Source organism: Camelus dromedarius, chromosome 2 (assembly GCF_036321535.1).
Source record: "Camelus dromedarius isolate mCamDro1 chromosome 2, mCamDro1.pat, whole genome shotgun sequence".
Lineage (NCBI taxonomy): Eukaryota > Metazoa > Chordata > Mammalia > Artiodactyla > Camelidae > Camelus > Camelus dromedarius.
The window spans coordinates 46687411-46707585 of record NC_087437.1 but is presented as its reverse complement, the minus strand read 5'-3'; the positions used below and the strand labels follow the sequence as shown (position 1 = coordinate 46707585).

Genomic DNA, 20175 nt, shown 5'->3' with positions numbered 1-20175 from the left:
GATGGGGAATCCTACCATGACTGACAGTGACATGATTACAGGAGGCTTGGTCAACCCCAGTGTTTCAAACATTTGTTTTGTTTTCTGTTTGGCACCTCAGAGTATTTTCACTCCAGGGTAGTTTATCAGAGTAAGACTCAGGGTAGGTGGGAGTTGACCTTTTTTTTTATCAAAATAGAAGAAAAGTGATTGTAAAAGAGGAAGCAAAAAAGGAAAGCCAGCACATTAACTCAAAATCAACTAATTAGGGACCTTAGTTACATCTGCAAAAATCCCTGCATCTTTTTTCGTGTCCTGTAACCTAATCACAGAATGACAGCTACTGTATTTGCAGGCTCCTTTTATACTCTAAGGGGGATCATTTGGGCATGAACCCAGGGAGCAGGAATCTTGGGGGCCATCTTGGAATTCTGCCTACCACACAAAACCAAACAGATCTTCCTAAATTTCAAAAAAATTGCTGACATTCGTTAATGCTATTCATTTACAAATAGGCTCAACACACATTATATTTAACTAAATGCCCCTTCTCTATTTGACTCAGCTTTCAAAGCCTGGCTCAGTTTCCTTCCTTCCACAGTCTTTGGTCTGTATTTCCCCCATGTAGTCTTACTATTTGTGTAAATATTTCATTCCCTTTACAGACAAGTAACTCCTTGAACCATGCCTGACTTACCTCTACATCAGTCACAGGATCAAGTAGTGCCTTGAAAGAGAAGGCACTGAAATATATGATTAATGATTAAGTAGATAAATAAAAATTTTCAGTATCTAAACTTGAGGATGTTTCTAACTTTGACTTCTCAGCCTCTTTCCATTCTTATATTCAGTTAAATCTATGACTAAGTTATAAATGTATAGAAAACAGGGCCAATGTCTTTTCTGTATTTCCTAATATATTTCACTACAAAACTTCACTCTAGTTTCTACATATATGTGTGTTTATAACCAAGTGGCCTTCACTCACTGATTCAGACTGACTCTAACAATAATCAAGCATGTACCTAGCATCATTTATGGTAATATGTTTTTTCATTGTTTCCATTGATTTTAAAGCTGGGACAATTAATATTGTTCAAATTTCTCAAGAAACAGTTAGAGATGTTTGGGATTCCAGGTCTCCAATATTTAGCAAGTATTTTCCTACCAAGTATTCCCAAGGGAAATTTGAATAGAAGACCCATTACTTCAAAATATCTTCATATGGCTATCACCACACCACAAACCCTTCTCTGAAACCTCCCAGCTCTGGTGAGATAGACCTAGTCACTGGAAAGCCACAGTGAAAATATCTGGCCTTTAGTCTAAAACCCAGCCCAAATAAATAAATAAATAAAGGCTCCTTGGAAGATTTATGACAGGCTTACATCTTAATCTTGCCCTGCTGATCTTGCCACTCAGATGGCTCTAGGAAATCCCCTCCCCTACATACACACACGCAAACGCATCAAAGGAAGGGAAGCATTTGTATCTTGGGCTAAGAGCAGAGTTATACTAACTCATACACGGCTGAGACTTTCTAATACAGGAGGGTCCCCTCCTTTGGGAAGTAGCCCAAGACCCACCTACCATACAAAAGGAGAACCAACAACCAGATCGAGCAATTCCAAAAGGGAGAGCTCGCAGGGGAGCAAGCCATGCAGACAGCCACACTTTGAAATTCTTTGTCAGGGAAGAAGGGACACCTATTCGCCCTGAGTTTACAGATTAATATTATACTTGATCTGGCCCCACATCAGTCCTTGCCTTGTCAGGTAGAGAGGAGGTTTGCAGGACATCTCTGGGAGGGATCCTGCCTGCCCAGGGACCCGACATGATGAGAAATCTTCCTTCCTACTCTGGATCATGTTCATTAGATGCTTACTTGTTGTGGTCATTGACCTCCTCCATTTTCTCTTTCCCTAAGTACCTGTTAGATACAAAAGGAAAAAAAACTGAATAAGCTTGATGGCATTTAAAAAAATTAAACTAGAATCCTTTAAGTTAAATAGGCCACTCTCTGCAATAGAAGAAGTTGCATAACAAGTAAAACTCCTTGAGAAAAAAGAAAAGCTTACATGCAGGATTTAATTGCCAGAGTCTAATTAGTTTTTGACTAGTGCTATAAAACTTAGAGAGACGCTAAGATAAATATTTCAGCTAATTTCCCTATGTACTGTGAGTAAAAGAATGGAAATGATTCTCAAAATTGAATGTTATGAAGCCATTTGCAAAGTATATTAAGTCAGTTCTTCTATGTAATGAAGTGTCCTTTACAGTTTAAGAGACTTTCCAGAGCTGACATTTCTCTCATAAAGAACATGGATCTTGTGGCTTCATTATGACTTAACAATCTGAACTTTAGACCTTTTCATCTGCCAGCTGAGGACACATCTACACACTAACTGGTGTTTAATAGCAGTGCAGGGCACCAGGGCTCAGAGTTATTTCAACTCTCATGACCTAAATCTCTGGCCAGGCGACAACACGTTGAAAGCCTCCTTGCGAACACTTAACTTTTTTTTTTTTCTTTCCGCAATCACTGAGAGACTGAGAGTTGCATGTTGTGCTGATTTATTAAAAAAAAAAAAAAAAAAAAATCAGATCGCTTGGTGGAAGGTCACTGAGAAATGAATGTCATTATGAAACAATTCAATGCATCACTTCCTTTCCTTTGATCAGCTTGATTCCCTTCACTGGAGGCCTGATAATATCCCCCAAAGTGGCCTCCTGGGCATGATTAACTTGAGGCAATCTAGATGATGCTACATTAGGGAGGTGAGAAAGAGCAGATAGGAAAAGAGAAATTACTATGTATAAGTTTGCAAATGAGTCAATACTGCTCCCTTTGCCACCTTCACTAAGAAGCGAATATGTTGATTTCATTTTGAGTTACAGAGATTCTGTTGCTCCTACATTTAGCTTGGTGGCTGGTAAACCTATCCAACATATGAGTTCATTTCATATAATAGTTATTTTTTAGAGATACTTATTTTTTAAGATATTTAATCTTTAAATATCTTCTATCAGTTTGTAGGGTTTATCCCTGTATGTTTGTACAGCAAAAGAGCGTATTTTCTCTACTAATTCAAAAGGCATCCATGGTGTATTTTATTCTGGAATGAAGATTGCTTTATAATGAGAGTGTTTTCTTTCATTACGTATTTATACGTTTATGATTTGTTGATACTATATTTTTTTCCGGTGCACAATTCAATTTTTTTATCTGGAGAAGAAAAACGTAAGATAGAAGAACCTACAACTAGGTTGTGAGCCCCTTGAGGGGAGAGAACTTAGTTCTCAGCACAGGAAGCAGCAAAATCTGAGTAAATTCTTTGTTAAATTAGTAAATGAATCAGTGTTATAGCAATACTTATAATACATATGATTACATACAAAATGTTTACCAAGTGAGTCCACCGTACTTAGGAATTAACTATGTAAATTAACTGTCGATAGCAACTGAGTCAAGATTCAACGTCATATATTTTGAAATATGAGATGCAATTTAGAGGCGATCAACTGTTATTTTTCATAAATATTTTCAGGAAATAGAGAACAAGTTGAAAAAAGAAAATATGACATAGTTTCCAATAATGGAAATGTATAAAATCCTGGCATTTACCACCTAATATGTTTATAATTTAATTTTTACAATTCCATGTCTAAGGCTATTGTAGACAACTATAAAAATTGTTACCAACTAAATGTAAATATTACATGGTAACATTATTCATTCATTCATGTCACAATATTTGTTGATTTAATTGTATTAAATTGATTAAATTGTATTGAAACAAATTATATGAAACTGCCTTCAGTCTTGCCTGTGATTCCTGGGTATTGTGATTTTTTTTTCCCCAAAAACAGATTCTATCATTAAACAGTGAACTACTTAAAGTCTGGAAACACATTTCATTTCCTGGTATTCTCTTCACCTTGCATGTATGTAAACATAAAATTAGAAGATTTGCTCAACAATTTGTAAATGTGAACTCCACATAGTGTTATTTACTAGGTTACCCAGAGAAGCATGAGGATTTTGACTGTGGGAAGCAAACTGGCATAGGAACTGAGAGACTGGCCTTCTCATGATCTTAGCCACTTCACTTCTCTGGGCTTTATTTCATCGAGTGGAGAATGATGGATTAAAGCAGATCCAGTTTTCAATGTACTTAATTCACAATAGCCTTTGTTCAAATAAAAATATTTCTTAGAATTTACATGAGTAAAACAGGTAACGGCTGAGATGCTGCTATTGAAATGGGGTGAGGGGTCTCACCCTCCTGGTTCTCCCCTTATTTACCCCTCTGTTCTTCTCCCCTTCTCCCACCCTAACTTCCTGTGGTAGCTCCTTAGGGGGTGGGGTGGGGGGGGCATCTCAAGGAACTCTCATGAACCAAATACTAGACCAGGTTACTAAATCACTAAAATCCCTTTTAGCTCTAATATCATGACTTTAAGATTCCATTCTAATGGTAGCCTAGGCTGTATCTCTATGATTATAAGATAGAATATAGCCAGTTATACAACGTGGCTATTATCCGCACTGCTGTTTTCTAAACCAAATATCTCACTAACTGTATTTTGACCTTTCTGGGTAGAGTAATGAAGACGTAAACAAGAATAAAGTGATAAACTTCACATCCATTTTATTAATTCTAGTGACTGCTCAGTAATGACTGAATAGCTCCTCACTGTTACCTTTTAAACAGTGGCTAAAATTGGCCAAGCCAAGCCACCGTTCTGGGGTGACCTGCTGTAAGCAGGAGGGGAGCTGAAGTCCTCACCAACAAAATGAGACAGACACTAACACATGAGAAATTAATAAGTGAAAACCGCAATAGTGCCAAGGCCCATGGTGACGAGAGAGGGTCAGAAAGATCATTTCACTTTGGGAGACCAGAGGTTGAAATCTAATGGTAAATTATGAAGTCGAACTTCAGGGTCATAGAGACAAGAGTAAAGGAAAAGAAACCAGAAGAAAAGAATCAGAAGTGTCTGAGTTATTCCAAAGTCATGAGCTAGCATTTGTGAGATATAAGCAGGCTGGGCCTGTGAACAGGCCTGGCCTCAAGAACCAGGAATGAAGGAATCAGTTTAGTTTTTATATGCATGGCTAAAATTATTATCAAGGGATTCTAAGTGTCTAAAGTTTCCCCTTCTTCTGTTACCACTGATAATTAAGAATTGGCACTGATTAACTCTGCCAATTTATTGTTCAGCAAAAACAGACACTCATGACTTAAACAGGGCTTACCACTGAAAAAGGGGACCGTGAAAAATGGCTTTATTTTTCTATCAAAGTTCTTAAAAAGTAAAAATACACATAACTCTCTGAAAATTCTGTCTCTAAGAGCCAGAGACTTGGAATAGCTCAATCCTGACCCTGGGTTACGAAATCTCAACTCTCAACACCATGAACTTTTGCACTGGATCCAAACCTAACCTTTCCCTCTTTTGCTAATAACTATTCCACCAAGTGCACACAGAGGTTCATCACCTGCAAACATGCCTTATCCTCACAGAAATGTAACAAGCTTGGTCAGAAATGCATAGACTGGATCACTTACTTCCTCCCCTTAAGTTAAAATGACATATTAGTGATTCGAAAGAAATAAAAGTAAATTGCACAACATATAGCTCATTTCCCCAGAAGGTAAATGTTAAAGACTGATTTTTTTTAGCAGGCCAGATAACTCATTTCATGCTATATATGTGCCTTTGCAAAAAGCCTTTAATCTCTTCAAGTCCTGATTTTCGTGGTTGAAAAATGGAAAATCAAAATTAAAGTAGCAAAATCTCAGCTTCAATAAGGAGTAGAGATTTCTGGCTTAACTTGGCACCAGGCTAGCCTGATAACTGCCTCTCCCCAACTCCCGCTAGGCTGACACCCACTCACAGATAGTCTGTGATGTTGTCCAAACGCAAACACCTACAAACCACCACTGGAGACATCCCTTCCAAAAATAAATAAAGCTAATGTCAATTGAGAGAAAAAACTAGTATGTGTGTGTGTGTGTGTGTGTGTGTATTTTTTTTAACTTCCTAGAAAAAAGCACTCCAACATTGCTGAAAGACAGTGGGGAACACCTACTGCTGTCCTCCTAGAGCAGAAATCTGAGGTCTGTACTAGTGATTCTCAACCCTGGTCACATGTTAGAAGCCCCAGAAGATGGCTTGAAGTAGGCAGAATTACACACATACACACAACATTCCCATGCTCTGATTATCCCATCAAACTCTAATGTAAGCATGTAAAGGGAATTTTTCAGATGAAATTAAGTCTAGTTGCTAATCAACTAATTTTAAAATAATGAAATTATCCTGGATTATCCAGGTGTGCCTATATCATTACATGGGCCCTGAAAGCAGACAAGGAAAGCAGAGGGTCAGCGATATACTGCAGAAGAGAAGCCAGGGCAGGTGAGCCAGAAAGGGAGATCAGAAAGACCCAGAGAACCGGAAGGACTCAATCCATTATCACCGGCTGTGAGGACAGAGGCCAGGAACCAAGAAATGCAGGAGGCCCTAGAAACCAAGTATGCGCCTCAGCCACAGCAGAGAAACAGGGTCCTCCGCTCTGTAACTGCAAGGAGACGAGTTCTGCCAATAGCGTCAATCAGCCCAGAAGGGATCTCTTCCAGAGCCTCCGAAAAGGAAAGCAGCCCCGCCCACAACTTCATATGCGCCTTGCAGACTTGGAGCAGAGAAACCAGCTGAGCCCACTGGACTTCTGACCTACAGAACGATGAAATAATAAATCAGTGCTGTTGCAAGCCATTAAGTTTGTGGTAATTTGTTATAGCAGTAATAAAATACTAATACATGGTTTCACTCTAAAAAACTTACAGGATAAGGGAAGGCACCATTTTTTTTCAAAAGTTTCTGAGGTCAGTGCTAATCAAACTTTAGTGTGTATAGGAATTCTAGGCATCTTGCAAAAAAAGCAGATTCTGATCAGTGGGTCTGGGGTGAGCCCTAAACTCTGGTTGAATGCTGATGCTTCTGCTCAGGAGGCCACATTCTGAGAAGGCAGGCCCTGGATTATTCTAAACTCACCAGTTTTTTCTTTGTGGCTATCACAATTAGCAGTGCTCAGAGGACTACTGTTTCAGGAACCTCATCATTCTACATTAATTTCAAGACTGCAAATTGGTAGAGTGGAGATAGAAGCTGGGTGATCTAGAAACTGAAGGCAGAGCGGGGCAGAATACACCCTGACATGTGTGGATCCAACAAGCAAATGCAGCGGGCAGGATTTTTAAAGACTGAACTTTGGCAGGGTATAAGTAAAAGTTCTAATTTTTGAGTCCTTTATTAGTTCATAGCATCACAGAAAGGCAGTGGAATAATGAGGAAATCTCGCCACTGTTGGGCAAAAAAAAAAAAATTTAGATGAAGAACGGTTAGGTTTTGTTGATGATCAGCTAAAGACCTGAGAAACGGATTCAACCAGCAGGTGGTTTACTAATAGGAAAGCCATGGGAAATCCAGATATCCTATCTGAGCTAACCATGAGTTCAGACAGATTTTTTTCCCCATTTCCTAAAAAGAGGGGGTGGGACTATGATAAAAGACTAATGAAAGAGAAAGGAAGCGTCATGAAAATTGAGTCAAGGAGCAAGCCTCTGAAGAGAATCCTACTGCAGGAACCTGGAGAAAATTTTAGAGTAATATTTTGTATCCTCCCTGAGATACAAGAAGATATGACACCTATTTTTTAAAAAAGAAGAAATGATAAGGAAAGTAAAGCACACCAAATGAAAAGGCAACAGGGTGACTTCTGAGGAGAATAGTGACTGGGAAAGAGCATGAAGGGTGTTTCTGAAGCTGGTGCTGTTCTGAATGTTGAACCTGGGCTGGTTACACAGGTGTGTGTGTGATGTACCTGGATGTAAAAATCTGATATGTATACTTTTCTGTACATACATTTTAGTTCAAAAACAAAATTTAAAGTGACAGAAGTCACTAATGAATCAGCAGAGGGAAAAAAGGCAACAGGAAGAGATAAAAAGAGACTCACTGTGAACATGAAGAATTGCAATGAAACTGAGACTACAACAAGCAGAAATAAAACCTGAAAATGAAACACTGAACAGCAAAGCTACTCAAAAATCTAACGTGTTATATAAAGTAATTAATTTGTAGAGCTCTTAAAATGCAAAAGCACATGAAGAGTTTATAAAAATTTTCAGGGGAAAGATGACATTAATAATGGAGAATAAAGATGCAACTGAGAATCCTAGGTTCTCCCAGGAAGGCAACTTGAAAAATTGAGGCATAAGTAGAAAAAAAAGTCCAGAGCGGGAAAATACATTTGTTTTTGCCATTTTCAGAAAGCTGCCTTAGCTTAAGTCCTAGGGAAAACAGCAAGATAGTTCAAATAAGATACATTCAAGAATGGAAAATTAAATACAATATTAAAATTTTAAATCATGTAAGCATTTAAGAGGAAAAAAAAAAATGTAACCCCACAAAACCAGGAGTGTTTATTGACTTTATTCCCCACCAGGCCTCCAGTGACAAGAAAAGAGCCTGGCATATACCAGTTGCTCAATAAATATTTGTTGAATAAAAAAATAGAAAAAAGAAAAATACACTCAAACACTGCTTATCATAAAAAAAGAAAACCTCAAATTTCTCCTCAGCAAAATAAATGCAGAAGAAAATAAAATTACATGTACTCACATTTGAGGAAGTAAAGAACATGTGTTGGCAAGAAATTTCATGCACAGTTAAGTCTCTCTTCATAGATGAAGATGATTCAGACACACTTTCAGATATAGAAAGACTCAGGAAATAGATCACTTACCAACCCTTCTTGAAAGAAAAGTTTATTGAAGGTATATTCCAGCTTACTGAAAGATGATCAACATAAGAGTTCAAGATTATGGATCTGCTTAAAAAGACGGTGAGTGATGAGCACTCAAACATCTTAAACACAGAGCTAAATCTAATTAAAGGTTTAATATATTGTCATAAAGTAAAATATCAAGGTGTTTCTTAAAATAAAAGATAGGTAATATAAGAATGATGTTCTAACAATCATCTAAATTCTACTTATACAAACAGATACTAAATCGTGAGGCAAGGAAATCACGGCAGAGGAATGAGAGAGTAAGAAGGAACTAAAGTGAAATAAATTCCTCATTTTCATTATGGACTATTTTAAAATGTGTCATTTAATCCTTGAGTTTGATTATTAGAGAAACATGGACATTTGCAATATACAAAGGAGTTCCCTCTATTAGAACTGTGAAACACAGAGCTTGCTGTTGAAGTTACAGAAAAAAGTAACAGCAAATGAAATACCATCTGTATATAAAAAGAAAACAACAAAGAAGGATGTAAGGTATACAGCATTTGAAAAGACGAGCAAATTAAGACCAGAATATCAGATATAATAATTGTAAGCAGGCTGAACCACCCTCATGAAAGAGAGAAGCTTTCACAGCAGGTAACAGCAAAATCAAACCATACGTCTCTCATAAAATGATGCATGAGAATTAACGTGAGAAAAAAGAAGAAGAGATAAGATACTTCTCAACAAAACCTAGACGTATAAAATAAACAAATCAAGGACGAAAATCATTAAATTTGGAAGCAGTTATTGATGAATAGACCACAAATATTTTAAAGACAAATAAAATAGAAGCAAACTTTATAATTTAGAAATCTACTCCAGAACATGTTGACAAGAAACAACTGGACAAAACTTTAAGTTAAGAATAAAGTAAAATAAATTTCAGCTAACTTCGTACATGAAAAATTAAACTCTAGCCCATAAGAAACATACGGTTCCTTATGACCTGGTTCCGAAAGCAAACTTCCTACTTCTGGCTGCTGGCTAGTCTGGAAATGTTGTGACTACTGCCACTCCAGGCTTTGTTATTCCATTTCCTGGAAACTTCCTCAATGCATTTTTTTAAAATTGAAGTATAGTTGGTTTATAATGTTGTGTTAATTTCTGGTATGCAGCATAGTGATTCAGTTATACATACATATGTATATTCCTTTTCATATTCTTTTTCACTTAGGCTATTACAGGGTATTGAATATAGTTCCCTGTGCTGTACAGTAGGGCATTGTTTATCTATTTTATATACAGTAGTTAGTATCTGCAAATCTCAAACTCCCAATTTAGCCCTCCACCCCCAACTTTTCCCTCCTGGTTACCATAAGTTTGTTTTCTATGTCTGTTAGTCTGTTTCTGTTTTGTAAATAAGTCCATTTTTTCTTTGTTAGAATCCACATATAAATGATATCATACGGTATTTTTCTTTCTCTTTCTTGCTTATGTCACATAGTATGACAATCTCCAGGCCCATCCACGTTGCTGCAAATGGCATTATTTTATTCTTTTTTACAATGCATATTCATTTGAAGCAAGGCCAACTTGCTACCCTCTTTTAATCACTGGACACTCATTCCAGGTCTGGCTCACCATCTGTAGCTACGCCACTTTCCCTGGAAAAGATTTAAGCCTGGCATGCTCTTTCCCTGTGACCAGTGCACTGAACTTCTGGTATGTCTCAAGCCTGAGTCTGCCTGTGTTATGATAAAGATGCAAGAGGACAGAGCTGTACATCTCTCAAAAGCAGATTTTGAGAGATGGGAAGAGCTACCACAAAGGTAAGTCTAAAGAGGTGCAACAGTCCCAGAAAGAGTGTGATTAACAACAAACCCTAGAATTGCCAAAGATAGTTACTTACAACAATAAACCTACTTTCCACTGAATAAGCTACAACCCCTGCCTTTAAGGAACTTCAAGAGAGGAAGTAAAAACACTTAAGCTTATCACTTAAAGTTTATAAAGTATTTTTATGTGCATGAGCTAATCTTTTACAACAGCTCTTGCTGTTTCCAACTTACAGATGAGGTAACTGAGGCTCATAATGACTGAGTGAGTGGCTGTGATCACATGGCTAAGTGGCAGAGTCGAAAACTGAACTCACATCTTCTTAATTCAAATGTAGTACACTATTGACTCTTCCGCAGGAGAGGAAAAACTTGCTTTTCCTCTACCACCTTAGGTTCTCCAGCCAGGACTCTGTAAATTAGACTGGCAAAAGAAAGATTAATAAGAGAAGAACAGTTTTGTTAACATGTGCATCTTGTGGACACATGGGAGCATTTAGTGGTGAGTGACTCAAAGGGTGGATTAGAACTGGGGATTATATAGTATCTTAACGAAAAAATAATTTTAGAAAAGTGAGAAGACAAAGGAGAAAAACTCTGAGCATCTTGAGGTGGCAAATTGTGGGAAGACAAATATATTGGGAAGCTAGTGGTAGATAAGGGCTAGTTTTACCAAGGTCAGTTGTGTAGATTATTCTGGTGCTGTCTCTGGGCTGGTAAAAGTCTAGGGTTGTCTTCAGCGGTTAACTTCTGTCCTTTCTAGCAGAGAGGGGAGTGGAGACACCTTTAAAAATGTATGTCCTGCTTTTAGGCAAATGGAGGACAGATAGCTTTTTTGGTATCTGCTTCTTCTCAATTACTTTCAGCTCAATATAATCCTATACCAAAGTGGTATATTTTGGGTGATATTCTGCTACCCTTCACTTTTTCATGCTGCCTCTTAAAACGTACCCCAGGTACACTGGTTTCCCCTTAATTCCTCCTTGGCTTGCAAATCGACATTTGAAGGAAATTCAGTGGGTTTATTAGACTATTGCTACAGCAGTAATAGGTCACAGATTTTTAGCCTTGTGACAGCTCAAGTCAATGGCAGGCACAATACCATGAAACAGTTTCTCCAGTCTGTTAGAATAAAGGGCCTTGTTGAATGTAGGGGACCACAAGGGATCCCACAAAGATTTGGCCCAGCTTAGGATCAGTCTGCCAGACTCTGGAGCAGCAGAACGAATAGTTATGCCCTTCCTTCCTCTGCTTCTGCTGAGCAGACCAACTCTACCCGATTTCTGTCTACTAGCATGACAAAAATATTAACTTCAGGTTCCATTTCTGGCTAAATTCTCAGTCCTCAGTGTGTCAGCAGGAGGCTGGTACTGTGACGACTGATGTTCCGAACACATTTGGATTCTGATTAATTCTTAACGTTTTCAAATTAGAAATATTATTAGAAATTTTAAACAATTTTATGTATTAGTAACTGAGCCCCTCAGTGAGTTGGCAGTTTTTAAGAATGAAGAAATGACAGATCTCTTAGACATCTGATTCCCAATTCAGATTAATCAATTCTCTTAAGCACTGACTCATTTGTAAATATCACCCAAAGTGGAAACTGTTTTAATTAGGAGTTTGAAGTTCTAGAAAGGAGAGACACTCGAAAGAAATGAGCTCCAGCCAGGTTTTTGAACCTAAACCAATGAATTCACTGTGTAAAGCACCTGGGAGAATAATTAACTGGCTTTAATCTTTCTTTTCAGGTTGCTGATACCTGAATACATCTTAAGTAGACATTTTTTTTTAAATTTTTAAAATGTTCTCCTTTTAGAGTTCTTTAAAATAATAAAGCTGTTCAGCTTTTATTTAAAGGGCCAGGGAACCTTTCAAAAGAGATAAAGCATAATTATGTTCTTTGTTTTTATCCCTGAGTAAAACAAATTGCCTAATTAATAAACTTTTTAGATCAAGGACATCAGAGTACTCAGTTGAGCTAATACAATATACTATAAAATATTTGTTCCCAACTATGATGTCAATTATCTGCAAAAAAAGCAACATTGATTTTGCATGTGATTTCTTCCACCCACATATTCAAAGTAAAAGTACACATATTTGCCAAAAGAATATAATCTGGTGAGAGAAGGTGGCCAGGTGGGAACAATCCTGCTGTTTCATTAAAGGCAGCTTGCACTAAAAAGGAAGGAGCCATTCTTCCAGACCTCCTGGGACAAGTATATGGAGTCAAAATAATATTGTGAATGTTCTCTTCCCTTTATTCCCCACTACTGGGCTTAGATCCAGGCAAGAGGCTCTGCTTTGAGCCCCACACTTCAGGGAGCCCTGTGACAGCGAAGTACAACAGAAATGTACTGACACATGAGGCCACTACTGTAGCTAAGGCTGCTCAGGCCCCGGGGCGGTGCTCCTCAACATCTCTCCCCATGGCCTCAAAACAAAAGGCTGCTGCACCAGGAGAATTCCATGAGTGACTGCAGACAAAGGGGACAGACATTGCTTTGGACCAGGAAGTGTTGAGTGATGGCAGCACTGGGTAAAAGCAAAGATAAATTCATCCTTCCTCTCAGGGAGCATGAATGCACTAGATTCTTGCATAATGAAGAATCAGTTCCCAAGTAGTGCCAAATGTCTATTTCTTAGCCTCTTTCAGTGTTCCAAATCATGTTTCTGAAATTACTGATAAATCACTATGGCATTTGCAACAGGTGCACACAGTGGCTGAAAAACATTTTGCTATATTAGACAATTTATGTTCTAATTTTGCATATGTGTATTCAGATACTGATTGTTTACCTTGGAAAACAGAATTGCAAATAGTTTCATTTTGATAAAAGTACTTTACAAGATTAAATTTTTTAATTAAATTCTAAAATTCAGTTGTTGACTTAAAATTCTAATACACATTGAATATGATTTATACTTTGACTTTAATTTAATAGAGATTTTAAATATTTTATTGAAAAGAATTATCTTTGAAATTTTCAATTTATTGCATTTGCTTTAATTTACATTTTGAAGGAAATATATCACATTCCATATACTCTGAATGAAACTTTTATTATTTCCTAATCTTTCAGCTCAGTGTCAACTAATACATCAAATCATGGTTGAAATACAAAATACTTGGGTCTGAGAAAAGGAAAATATTGTAAAGAAAAAATTTAAAACTCCAGAGAAACAATTTGTTGAACTTTTAATAAACTGAATACAATGAAAATTAAGACTTCTCATAAATGAACCACATAACATTTTTGAGTAGGACATTACAAAATCTTTCTTATTTTAAAAATTATGGATCAAAACAATGACAATGAGCAAAAAATTTTTCTCATCAAAAACTTGAATGGATCAAGCAATTTCGTCAATAAATGAAGATTTTAATTGTTGATCAAAATAGTAGGAATAAAAAAAGAAGTACTCATCTCAAGTTACCAACTCAGAAGCAACAAATGCAACCCTGGCCTGCCCAATAAAACAAACTACTTCTGTGGAATTAAAAAATTGTATAAAAATAAAAAACTTGGGAGCTTTATTATGTTTATTAGAAAATTATGATCACATCCTTACGACAATGGAACACGTTCTAGCAAAACACAGTTTGCTTCAAATCATTCATTATGATTTTCCATTGAAAGTGCACTGCAGAAAATTTTGTTTGAAACCACAATTTTTCACAAATGAACAAAGAGACTATAAAAATTGCCTTTTCTATTCTAACTTCAAAGACAAAGTAGCTATTGCTGTTACATGTTTCACAGCCAATCTTCCGAGATCAGTTTTGAGCAGTGTAATGTTTGTGACTGAAAACATTGAGGTTCTTGATCACATGTACACCCCACAAAACATAAAACATCATTTGCACACACAGAAGTAAACATGCAATTACTGGTACCAAAACTATTTGAATAAATAGCAAACAATAGATAGTTTTAAAGACGAGTAAATGCTAATACAAAACACTGGAATAGTGCTTTGTAGCACACTTATTCTATGGCCTTATAAGCACAATATTACATAAGACAGCGAAACATTTCTAGCTTTTATAGAAATCATTTCAAACAGTGATACCAGAATGACCAAATACATAAAACACTTTTTAAAATATTGTAATAAATATCACTACTTAGGATTGACTACTTGGAAAATACTATTAATTACGCCCTTGTCAGTCCCATTTTTGCAAATATTTTCTCCCATTCTATAGGTTGTCTTTTTGTTTTGCTTATGGTTTCCTTTGCTGTGCAAAAGCTTATAAGTTTAATTAGGTCCCATTATTTATTTTTGCTTTATTTCTATTGCTTGGGTAGACTGCCCTAGGAGAACATTGCTGAGATTTATGTCTGATAATATTTTGCCTATGTTTTCTTCTAGGAGATTTATAGTGTCTTGTCTTATGTTTAAGTCTTTAAGCTATTTTGAGTTAATTTTTGTGTATGGTGTGAGAGAGTGTTCTAGTTTCACTGATTTACATGCAGCTGTCCAGTTTTCCCAACATCATTTGAAGGACTGAAGTGAACATTTATTCATATGTTTAAAAGTTATTTTTTATAGCTTTCTTAAGAATTGATAAAAGATCTTTTAAAATAGAGAACTGAAATATTCTGACTTTTTTCTGCCAAGTGTGATAAATATACTATCAAATCCTATATGATTTTTAACTCCATAAAATACATTTCATAGTTACTTTAAATAGTGCAGTTATATAATTAAACTATTAATAGTGGCTTGATATTTTCGTATTGAATCATATATCTTAAAGATGTATATCTTAACTTTCATAATTTACAAAGCCTGTCATTGGGAAGAAAAAAAAATTAAACCAATTTTGTAATGCAATAGGCGTTAGCAAATTTTTTTTAATAATCCTAAAATTTATATGGAATTACAAAAAATCCAACTGACAAAGCATTACTGAAGAAAAAGAATGAAGCTTGAGGAATAACCCTCCTAGACTTCAGACAATACTATAGAGCTACAGAAATCAAATCAGCATAGTACTGGTACAAAAACAGACATATGGATCAATGGAACAGAATAGAGAGCCCAGATATAAACCCACAAATTTTTGGTCAATTAATCTTTGACAAAGGAGACAAGAACATACAATAAAGACAGCCTCTTCATAAAATGATGCTGGGAAAACTAGACAGCTACATGTAAATCAATGAAGTTAGAACACCCTCACACCACAGTCTTGCGTACATGTATTTTCGTATTATTGGCAGTGTATATTCAGGAAAAATTCCTGGAAGTGGGATCACGGGGTCAAACTGTAAACACATATGCAATTACTTTAGATAATGCTACATGTCATCCCATAAGGGTTGTACCAATTTTATTTCTCACCAACAACATGTGAAAGTGCGTGTGTCCCCACAGCCCTGAAAAAGGGTATTGTTATTGTTTAATTTCTACCCATCTGACAGGTGAGAGGAGGCATCTTAGTGTAGTTTTAATATGCATATATACAAAATTGTTTTCACAGGCATTGAAAAATAGGGGAAACATCCTAAATGCCCATCCATAAGTGAGTTGTTGAATAAACTATGGTATATCCACATAATGGACATTCTTTTATTAAAAAAAAAAGGAGGAATATGTTTATGAACTAATATAAAGTGATTTTCAGATATTGTTAAGCACAGCATTGTGTCAGGCAGATGTCTGTAGTTTAAAATTTTTTAAAAAAGTATTTGTTATGATTTCCCATTCTTAGTAAACACTCTTTTGAAAAACTGATTTTGTCTTCATAATTATGCTTTCTTTTTCTCAAACAAGAAGTCTCAATTTCTATAAATTTCTGCTTACATAAAACCAGGATTTTCTTCAGACTTGTGGATTATGGTATGTAAATAAAGCATATATTTATTTAATTTTTCAGACAGGTTTTTTTATAATTCTTATTTTTTATTAAAGTGTAGTCAATTTACAATATTAGTTTCATGTATACAACAAAGTGAATCAGTAATACATATATACACATATTTTTTTCAGATTCTTTTCCACTACAGCTCATTACAAGGAACTGAACGTAGTTCCCTGTGCTATACAGTAGGTCCTTATTGTTTATCTATTTTATATATAGTAATGTGTATCTATTAATCCCAAACTCCTAATCAATCCCCCACCTTTCCTCCTGATAACCAGGTTTTTTTTCCTATGTCTGTGAGTCTATTTCTGGTTTGTAAATAAAATTTGTACCTTTTTTTAAGATTCCACATATAAGCAACATCAAATGGTATTTGTTTTTCTATGTCTGACTTTCTTCATTTAATGATAATCTCTAGGTCCATCAATGTTGCTGCTAATGGCATTATTTCATTCTTTTTTATGGCTGAGTAATAGTCCATTGTGTGTGTGTGTGTGTGTGTGTGTGTGTGTGTGTGTGCACGCGCATGTGTATCACATCTTATTAATTCCTCTGTCGATGGACATTTCTAAAACTACTTCAAAGCGTTTTTTCTAAAACAGCAATTCTCAAAATTACTTGAGCATCACAATCAGCTGTAGGCTTTTACAAAAACAGAGATTCCTGAGCAACACAGAAGTCTGGGTGCTGTTGAGGAATCTGTATTTTCCAAAAGCCCTGTAGCTGATTCTGAGCCTCACCCAAGTTTGGGAACCTCTGCTGAGAACATGTTTGCAAAATAAAGACAGCATAAAATTATTTTTTCTGTATTTTTTGTTTAGGAATTTGTGGTAATTATCAATAATTTCTTAATCAGAGTTTACCTAATTGGTCAAAGGTGTCTTATCCTGAAATTGGGAGATTTTAAGGACAAAGTAAACAGTAGGGAAGAATTCTGCTTGTCTTATGCAGCAGTTAGCGGAATGATGGCTGGACTGGAAGCCAGTCCCCAGGAATTGATTCCTGCCTCTGATACATCCATGAAGTATGAGTCAGCGAGGCTGTTAATGTCAGAATCTGGTTTCTCTTTTGCAAAATGTGTACAGTTTGGTCTTTTTCACATAGTGCTGAGCTCAATGAAGATACACAATATAAAGTATTCTTATAAATGTATAAGTTTTATAGTTCTGTATATAATTCTTATGTGTCAAAAGCCTGTCTCTACTATATTTTTTAGAATTTTAATTCCATAGGTAAGCTGTACCATTTTGCTATATTAACATCTATATATCTACCTATCTCTTTCCATTATTCGTCTGCCCCTCCCCCCCATCTTCCCTGTGAATTAAAACAATGCATGAACTTTGGTTACTCGGGAATACTATGTTTGCCTGTATTAATGTCAGTGTCAACTCACAGAAGTTTTGAGGTGCGACTCATACACTGAACATCTGAAGCAGTGCAGAGATGACTCTCCTGGTGATGAACAAGATTTCCATACTTCTTTAAAGGACAGATGAACGATTATGTTCCATATGATCTAATATAAACATTTACATCTGTTAAACATATATCTTTCATAAATTCTGGCAGAACCAAATACAATTCACAAACAGTTATATTATTATATAATTGCCTTATTTTCTGATGCATATTGTGTGTTATTATTTCAGAAAACACACCAAGTAAAATCATATTTATCTTAGATAAATACATCCTGTATATTTTCAATAAAGTGAGAGAAGTCACCACAATAATTTAAAAACCACATATGGTTGAGAAAAATGCCAAAGGGGGGAAAATTAATTTTGACTTTGGTGGTATGTTTCCTGAGCTGGAACGGAATCCTGAATTGCTGGTGGCATTCGCACCTCTTCATTACTGCCGTTAGCAATTCTTCATCTACTTCTGGAGTCTATAAGAGCTTAGTGTATCAGAGAGAAGCCAAATTCATATGTAACTCCTGATACAGGGCTATGAAAATGACTCATTAATAAGCAACCTTCAGACCTCCATGATGAGCTGTGGAGTCCAAATCAATTCACTGAAGGCAGCTCTCCACTTTTTTTTCTTTTCACATTCTCTTATTTTGAATATATTCAAAGTAAAATCATGACTATTGTAATCCTACAGCATATTTCAAGCTTAGAACTTTGCGTTAATTTACTTATCATCCAATCATAGTCTATATTCTGGTTCTTTAGTCTATATTCTGTGGCTTTAGCACTGTTTTGATTGAGAGCAACTACAAGAAATACATTTTATGTCCTCACATAGCACACATACCACCCTCCCCTGCCAGAGACACACACAGATACAGAAACAAAATTTTTAAAATAATATAATATATTTACTTATTATTACAATTTTTACTTGTTCTATTTTTTTCTATTCTATGTCTTTATAAAATACTGGTCACTCAATTAAATTGATTTAATGTTCCACCAATGTGCAGCTGGAGAAACTGCATCGTCAGTTTCTTCCAAAAGACTTGGAGTGCTCGGTTTGGCAACCACATACTAACATTGGAACAATCAGAGATTCGCACGACACCTGCACAAGGATGACACATGCATTGTAAATAATTCCACATTTAAAGAAAAATCTCTTGGGGAAGTGTTCAATCATGGATGAATGGATAAGCAAAATGTGATATATACAAACAATGGGATATTATTCAGCCTTTAACAGGAAGGAAATGCTGACACAGGCTACAACATGACTGAATCTGGGAAACATTATGCTAAGTGAAGTAAGCCAGTCACAAAGGAACAAATATTTTATGATTACACCTGTATAAAATAACTCATCAAATTCATAGACAGAAAAAGGAATGATTGTTGCCAGAGGAAGGAGGAATGAAGGGTTGTTATTTCACAGGACCTAGAATTTCAGTTTTGCAAGGTGCAAAGAGTTCTGGAGATGGATGATGCTAAAGGCTATGCGAAACATGAATGTACTTAATGCCACTGAAATTTACACTGAGAAATGGTTAAAATGGTAAATTTTATGTATGTGTATTTTACCACAATTACAAAAAATATTATTGGAAAACACAAATTTCATTGATATATTCTTCAGATTTATTGAGTCCAAAGTGGAGACCCTGAATCTGGAAATTTTCAAGAGCTACCCTGCTGAATTTGATGCAAAGAGGTTTGGAAATCACTGCTTTAGAACGTTAAGTACAACTTTCTCTCCCAACACCCGTATTCTTTTGCCATTTCTCTGAAAGAAACAAAAAGTATGGGGTGAAGTCCCTCAGATCTTAACTTTACCCTTGATCAGGAATCTTTTTTTAAGGTTAATAATTTTTCACGTGGGAAAATAGTTTTAGAGTACATGATTACAGATACGGACATTGAGTACAGAGAGAGAAACTTCCAGAGGAGACAAAAAAGTAATATTAAAGCACACAGGTCCAGTGCTAGTTCTCCTCCGCATGTAGTCAAGTCTCCTCTCAAGCACCACCTTGGTCCATTTGGGCTGCTATAACAAAATACCAGAGACAAGGGGCCTTTTAAACAAAAGACCTTCACTTCTCACAGTTCTGGAGGCTGGAAAATGCAAGGTCATGGCACCAGCAGATTTGATGTCTGGTGAGAACCTTCTTCCTAGACTGAATCTTCTTCTGTAATCTCACATGGCAGTAGGGGTGAGGGATCATTCTAGGGGTTTTTGTGGTTTTTTTTAATAAG

The 20175-nt window shown here is 36.0% G+C and overlaps 1 pseudogene; it reads left to right on the top strand.

Moving 5' to 3' along the window:
* The first annotated feature begins 18975 nt into the window (after nt 1-18975).
* Nucleotides 18976-19074, top strand: LOC116155907 (U6 spliceosomal RNA; annotated as a pseudogene).
* Nucleotides 19075-20175: the final 1101 nt, after the last annotated feature.